Below are 7738 nucleotides of genomic sequence, written 5' to 3'. Positions count from 1 at the left end.
GCTGGCAAATTTTCACAAGTTGAGGGTTATAATGGCTACAACAGCAAAACTATGATCCCTAATGTACTTTCAAGATGTTCAGCACCATTTCTCTCAGCACAGTAGTTAACTCTTTATACCTGGAAAGTTCATATAAGTTAAAACTTTTTCTTTTGTTGTTTTGAATGCATTTTCTCTGTAGTTTTATTGATTTACGTTACTTACATTATTCTTCATCTTTTGGCTTACTTATACTGGTTCCTCTCTTTTGGTTCAAGAGTCATTTTACTTCTAAAATAAAAGCAAATCTGGAAACTTCACATCCAAGAGAAAATGGGAAAAACAAACTTCTACTGTTTAATCATGTAACCAAATTTTTACTGTTGCTACCCTCAAATCTAATAAAACTCCTCCCACAATAGTCATTCTAGACTTTCTGATTTTCAAAGACATTTCCACCTTTACTCTTTATCCTCCCTGACTTCTAAACAGTGTTACGTCACTTCTTTTTCAAAAACCCTTCTCTCAGGTTTAATAACTACAGTCTCATTAAAGCTCATTTGTTAGTACTTCTGTGAATGTCCCTTCATTTATCCTGCCCTGTGAAGGTTTACATTCTCCCAGAGGTCTGTACTGGGCCCTTCTATCCTTTCTATAATCTCTGCCTTTGAAATTCTCTCCCTTCTTATGGCTTTACTGCAATAATCTACTGCCTTAATTCTTACTCTCAATTCTTTATCTCTAAAATATTAGTACTTGTTCCAAACTTCCCATTAGATATGTCAAATTCAACTTGTTTAAAATACAATTTGTGTCTTATCAAATCTGTTCTTTCTTCTGTATTCTGTATTCATGATAACTGCGTCATCACCCAACTGTATGTGGTTATATTGACTCCTGTTTCCTGTAACATTCACATTAATTCATATATCATGCTGATTCTATTTCTCAAAACTTGTCCAAACTATATTTTCTTACACTATCAATTCTAGTTAAGAAAGACTAGACTAAATTACCCTTAGTCTAGGATGTTTTCATCTCTTACTTGGATACCTGCAAAAGCCTTCTTTCTCTCTCTTTCACGCATTTTCCACACTTTCTCCAGAGTGATGTTTCTAAAATACAGATATGATATATTAATTTCATATCACCAGTGCTTGGTACATACTAGTGGCTCAACAAACAAATGTTGCATTAATGCAGATCACTTGCCTTCTCTCCAAATAAGAATTTTCCAGATATCTTTTCACTATGTTTTCTGCTTTAATTTTGATTTCATTATGATTTCTGGTCTCTAAACATTTTTCATATTATTTAAATTCTCTTACATTTTAAAAGTTTTTCAATATTTAAAAATATGATCTACATTGTTAAGTATTCACTATGCATTTGAAAAGAATGTGCACTCTGTTGTTTTCAATGGAATGTTCTATAAATGTTTATCAGATCAAGTATTTACCTATGTTGTTCAGGTTTACTACACTGCTACGGATTTTCTGTCTTTTGCTATAGAGAAGTGTTGAAATCTCCAAAAAATCATGGAATTGCTATATCTTTCTTCAGCCCCGTCAGTTTTTATGTATTTTGATGTTCCATTGTTAGGTGTGAACACATTTATGATTTTTATGTCTACTATTTCATTATTAAATGTCCCTGCTTATCCTCAGTAATATTTTTTTCTGAAGTCTACTTTGATATTTTCTCACCACTCTTGGATGCTCTGTTCTGTTTTTCCTCCCTGCTCTATTTTCTACTTTTGTTTCAGGATGGGTAATTGCTATTGACCTATTTTTAAGCGCATTTGATTCTTTACTTAGCTGTGTCAAGTCTACTGATCATTCTTCATCTTTGTTACCCTGTTCTTTATCTCTAGCATTTCCAATTGATTTTTTCTTATAGTTTTCACCTTTTTGCAGAAGTTCCCCATTTGTTAGCACATGGTGCCTTCCTACTTCACTAGAGCTTTTAAGATACCAGTCACTGATATTTAATATTCTGTTTGGTAGTATTAACATGTGGGTTATCTCTGAGTCTCATTCTGTTCATTGCTTTGTCTATTGACAGTGGATTTTTTCTTACTTTCTTTCATCTGTCTCATTTTTTAATTAGAAACCAGACATCATAATTAAAAGTCAAAAATGTAAATATCAAATATCTCTGAAAATGGGCATGCCTGTTCTTGTGCTAAGCCATTAGTATGTGGGCTGAGTCAAAGTAATCAAAAGCTGGTCTACACTTGGGTTTTGTTCTTACCTTTATTGCACCAATGTCTTCAAATCTTCTGGTGTTACCTTGTGCTTAAGGCAAACGCTGGGTTCCTAGGGAGTTTTTCTCATGCTTTGCTCCACTTCACTTTGTACATGTGTCTCGGAGGAGGTCTCTCTTCACACTATTGCCCTTTTACCAGTAGTAGACTACTACTTCTTGTTACTGAGAAGTTCAGCTCCTGGCCAAAAAGACAATGAGTGATTTTTCAGGCTCAACCATAGACATTTACAAAGGCTTTACCTGGCAGGCCTTATGGGCAAAAGCTGTCCTTTGTGGGTGCTGTCTTGCACCAAAAGACTTGGTGCACAGCCAATGCACTGCAGTTTCTTAAGGGAGTTACAGTCGAGGACTCAGGCTCCCCTGGCCAGCCAGGTTCTTATACAAATCTGCCTTCCTAGCCCAGGGGCCTCCACTCAGAAACCTCTTTATCTGGGCCATTTGGCAAAAGCCTTCCTCAGGTGCCTCCATCAAGACCTCTTCATTGGGAGGAGAGGAACCTTAAAGATACTTGACTCTGACTCAGTATTTCCCACTCCTAGCTCTTCTCCCTTGCCCTCCTCCAGCCTCCAGGCCCATACAATAAGTGCTGTTTATTCAGGGCTCCCCCTACAGTGAGATGTACACACCGTGAGCACACACCATGTCTGTGCTAATTCACCTTATCAGCAGGTGAGCCATTCCATGTGGGGAAATGAAACAGGGAGTTGGCACTTTCTCCAGGTTAGCCTCTTGCCTATACAATTGCAGTAAGTGATTAAAGTCTTGACTGTTACTTTCATTCTGGCTTGTTGTACCAATTGCCTACTCTGATTCCTGGAAGCTCAGCTCCAACAGGCTTAGCTGAGCTCTTGATAGTTGCTTCATATTTGCTAAACTGGTGGTGGGAAACAAGGTTTAAAAAACATTTTCTCCCTGGGTCTCAGGGGTTAGGCTTTTTCAGAGATCCTAACCTTTCTCCAGTGATAGGAGATATCTAATGATATGAACACATGACAGTTTCCTTCCTCTTTCCAATGAATAGAAGCATTATTTTTAATCCTTCCTCCAGGTGCAATGTGTCTTCACCTGTGCCAGGGTTTTGGGGTCTTATTGCCCTCTTCCCACTGGTTTAAGGCTTTTGTAGCAGAGAAGCATCTGGATGGGGCTTTGTATCTTTCTTTTAACAGCAGTTATTCCCCTCTTCCAGGCATGCATGATTGATAGATGATCTGTTCACTCCTCCACCCTGCCCCAGTCTTTCTCCTGAATGCCTTGCTGATGTCCATGGAGAAGAGTCTGCCTGTGTGCCCAAACTACACATTTCTCTGACTCTCATGGGTTCTATACCTGTACACTAGACTCAGACTCAGCTTTTAGTAATTCATTATTTTTTTTCTGTAGTTTTCTTTCTCATCTGTATAGTGCCCAGTATATACTTTGCAAGAGATGACCAAGTGTTTGCATCTTTTTTCCTTCTGGATTTAAACTATTTATTTTCCCTGTTACTTCAGCTATCTCACGAGTTCATGAAAGGTTACGATTTTGTAGATTATCTAGCTTTTTCTGTTGTTAATTTGGAAGTGATGCTCCTTCCAGGTTTCTACATCCTAGGCAGAAACAGAATGTCTTATATTATGATGGAAGCATTTTCTTTTGTGTGTCCTTTTATTTCCAAAAGAAGACCAAAGTCACTTTTTTTGTCCACTGCATAGCTATTCCATCAATTTTGTGCTTCAAATCTATCTCCTAAAGTACATTCTCATTCTTGAAGTCACTGTCTACTTAAATTTGGATTTCATTCCATTTTATCAATAAACTTACCAACCCTCTTGTTACATCAACTATCTATGGAAGAGAGATTAAAGTAATGTTTAACACATCATACAACAGAAAAAAAAATACAGCACGATTATTCTTTCCTTTCCAAAAGAAATTACCTTATGTATCACATGTTTTCATTGACTGGTGTGTTGATAAGAGGCCATATTTCAGTAAATTCTGGACTTGGTCTGCTTTATGGTCATAACCATATTCCATATATCCTAATATAGGTTTTACAGGTTTGGGCTTCCAGGTGTCATTATGTAATACTGTAACAGTGAAAACAGTGATGCTCTTTGATCTATCCAATCTCGAGCATCTGCATCATAAAGAAGAAAGGTTCCACATTATTTTGTGTACCAAGGCCATAAAAGAATGACAATATTTGCCTCAACGTCCAGTGACAACCTGCCTTAATTTAGACTTACAATAAATCCCATAAATACAACCCCGTTACCCTCTAGCACTGTCAACTATTAACCTTTAAAAGTATTAGTTTCCATAAATATTAGAAGATCCACTAGTCCTTTCTATACAAGACTTCAAGACTTCTCCCAACATTGTTAATGATTTTCCACAAGAATTTTTATTCAATTAGTCCATTTCCTTATGTCTTTATTAAGTCTTCCAGGTTGATTACAGCCATGGTCATTCTCCTGAAATAGAGGTCCTTCCACTCTTCCTGTTTGGGTTAGTAAGTCTTTTAGTCCTGATGACAAAGCTCTAGAAATGTTATTTTGGCCACCTTAGTATTCTAAAACCAACTCCTTAAATCTTCACAGAATATCTCTGGCAGCATGGCCAGTTCTGATCAAGCCACAGCATATGTCACTGCCATCGAATATTTTTTGTGTGCAATTCCGGAAGCTATTTGCACCCAAAAACATTATGTGCCCCATGACACTGTCACTCAGGTATATTCCATACCCTAGCATATCCCCATCTGGGTGTGATATAAGGTATCACATAAATGTCCCTTACAAATCTCCAGAAGAGTATTATTGGTAATATCAGGACACCAAATCACATCCAAACTGACCTCCCTTGAGGCTCTTCAGGTTCCATTTGCACCTTCTTTAAATGCATTCTGCATTTCACATATTCAATGTAGCAAATAAACTTCTGACATCCTGGGAAGGCGGCAGCAATCTGCTTTCTGTCACACCCAGGCAGCTGTCTTAGCAATGCATCACCTTGATTAATAGCCACACAGAGTGACAGAAGCTCTGCTGTTCAAGCATTCTCCACCCTCTATGATTCATTGGTACTATTTTTCTCAGGTCATCAGAAAAATCACCAGAATGGTAAATATAAACTATAAACTGTGAATCAAATGGTAGGTAGTAGGCGGCTACTGATAAGTTGAGTTATCAGGGGTACTGTCTGACATCTTTTCACCAAATTTTCTAGGTGGAGTTTTTAGAGAGACCTCATAAATCATCAAGAGTCCAATTCCTCTTTTCTGGAGAAAACAAATCCAGAGGTTTCTCCCAGTAACCACCACTAGTGAATGCTAGATTTAACAGAGATAGCTAATAGCCTTATTCTCTTGCTCTGAGAACTCTTGTGGAAATAGTTTGCATTCTTAGCTGAAATCATGACTCACTTATGAGCATCCTTTGTTTGTTTGCCACAATTTCCCCTATTTCCATTTACCGCTTCTCTTGATCTGTATATTTCCCACCATGGGGGGAGGTGGGGGTTCCAGCTCAGATGTACAGGTTACCCACAGGGCGAGCAATAACAACATGACATGCTAATGCTGCTTCTCTTCCCTAGGCCAGAAGGATTTCAAAGTTTTGACAGGTAACAAATATGCAGACAGGTGCATCCCGGTAAGAGCATTTCATAGAAAAGGTCATTCCTTCTAGTAAGCCCTATTAGTACGCTTTCCAGAATTTCTGTAATCAGCATGTTTAAGGTAGATTTCGTAGCTCATCTTTCTCTCTTTCCTCGATGTCTCAAATAAAGGCAAAACAGGTTGCAGGCCTAATGCTAACTCTTTCCTTTCCAGTAATGAATGATCACAAGCACAGACAAAGAATGCATGGTGAATGGAATTTGTATTATTAACGTGATTGGGTTTATATCTATTGTGTACATGTTATTAATGGATCAAGAGAAATCTGGGCCATATGCACGAAATATACATGCTCTTCTATAGAACAATATAATGTTCCAACAACCAACGTGAAGAAACAATTATAATTGGTTTTGAATGCATCTAAGTGCAAGTGTTTAGTCAAGATTTTTAAAAGTGCCTATGTGGTAAGTAACATTATTTACCCTGCTGAATTATGTATAAATATATATGTTATGCATAACATATATAACATAAATATATGATCATGTGTGTATGTGTGTGCACCGATTGCTAAAGATGCTTTGTGTATTTTCTATGGCTGATATTGGCTGGGAAACTGATGCAATAGCAATACACATCGATATCTCTTTCCCATTTGTTCTGAGAGGTGGCAAACTTCTTAAATAATAAATGATCGATTGGAAGGATATGGAAAACTGGAACTAAAAACAGTAGAAGTATTGCAGAAAAGTATTCAATCTCACTCACTGCTAAGAAAAACATAAATTACTAAAATGTTTGCAAAGCCATTTGTAGATGGAGAACAAGAAACAAAAAAAGTTTCTTACCTTTGAGTATATAACCAAAGAAATAATGTATAATAGAGGCAAATACTTTTGGAAAATACTAACTTCTTGAATATAAAAGATTGTATTTTCTTAAACTATCTTAAATTCTCCTTTTTTAAATATATATTTTTCAGGCCACATTTACCACAACTGGAAAATTCCACTTAACCACAAGTTAAATCAATAACTACTCAGACTTTTCTCAAAGGCAACTGCAGGGTTTTTTCTTATTGTTCATTTCAACCAGTATTATGGTCTCAATATCTTTGAAACTTTTCTTAAAGATTTACAGTCCTCTGGCTACAATGCAAGTCAGAGTTCAGATTATGGCAAGGTAGACAGATTTCTCTTTAAATGAAACTATCAAACTTTGAAAGAGAAAGATTAAGCATTAGATATAAACCTAGACAATTTGGTCACCCCCAGAGAATATAAGAATGCTGCTCTTTGCCCTACTTCAGTCTCTCTTTTGTTCATAAGGGGAACATCCAAAGTACATAGAGTTCTATATGCCGTAAGTAAAAGATTTACAAAAACGCTGGATATCACTAAAACAGTTAATCTGTTCACGAGAGAAGTAATCAAAATTGGAAAGATGCTGGATCAAAAGCGAGGAGCATAAGATATTTTCTTGAACTCAAGAGGAGGCACATGGGTAGCACTCAGAGAAAATCACTGTATCTATGTCCCTCGAGATCTCTCTGGAATGTCTAAAAATAAATCAACTGTTAACCCATATCTAAAGCCAAGATTTTTTTCCTGCAAAGTCAGGGTTAAGAACTTTTCATGTACAATTCTTTTAAGATTCCATACTGAACTCTGATCAACTTGACTATAATTATTTTCTTTATTATAACTCTCCTTCATTCACTTGGGTTCTATACTGCTCCTTAAGCTGGAAAATTTTTCTTGAACAGGTGCAAACAGTGACTCTAAGATCTTTTTCCTAAAACTACCCAAGTTGCAAAGGTTTATTCCTAATCCAAATTTTGCCACAGAATTTAATGAAGTGGGAATTCTGGTTATCACTGCAATGCAC

At 36.8% G+C, this 7738-nt stretch overlaps 1 long non-coding RNA gene across 1 annotated transcript; it reads right to left on the bottom strand.

Moving 5' to 3' along the window:
• Window positions 1-1027: 1027 nt before the first annotated feature.
• On the bottom strand, window positions 1028-6402 carry LOC147913249 (uncharacterized). The gene is made up of 3 exons (XR_015549030.1): window positions 4164-6402; window positions 2233-2425; window positions 1028-1094 (listed from the first exon to the last, which is right to left on the bottom strand). It is a non-coding gene; the product is annotated as an uncharacterized LOC147913249 (long non-coding RNA).
• Window positions 6403-7738: the final 1336 nt, after the last annotated feature.

Source organism: Ceratotherium simum, chromosome 29 (assembly GCF_057802395.1).
Source record: "Ceratotherium simum simum isolate JZ-2026a chromosome 29, ASM5780239v1, whole genome shotgun sequence".
Classification (NCBI taxonomy): Eukaryota; Metazoa; Chordata; class Mammalia; order Perissodactyla; family Rhinocerotidae; genus Ceratotherium; species Ceratotherium simum.
The sequence above is the reverse complement of the archived record's forward strand: the minus strand, read 5'-3'. Positions and strand labels throughout refer to the sequence as shown.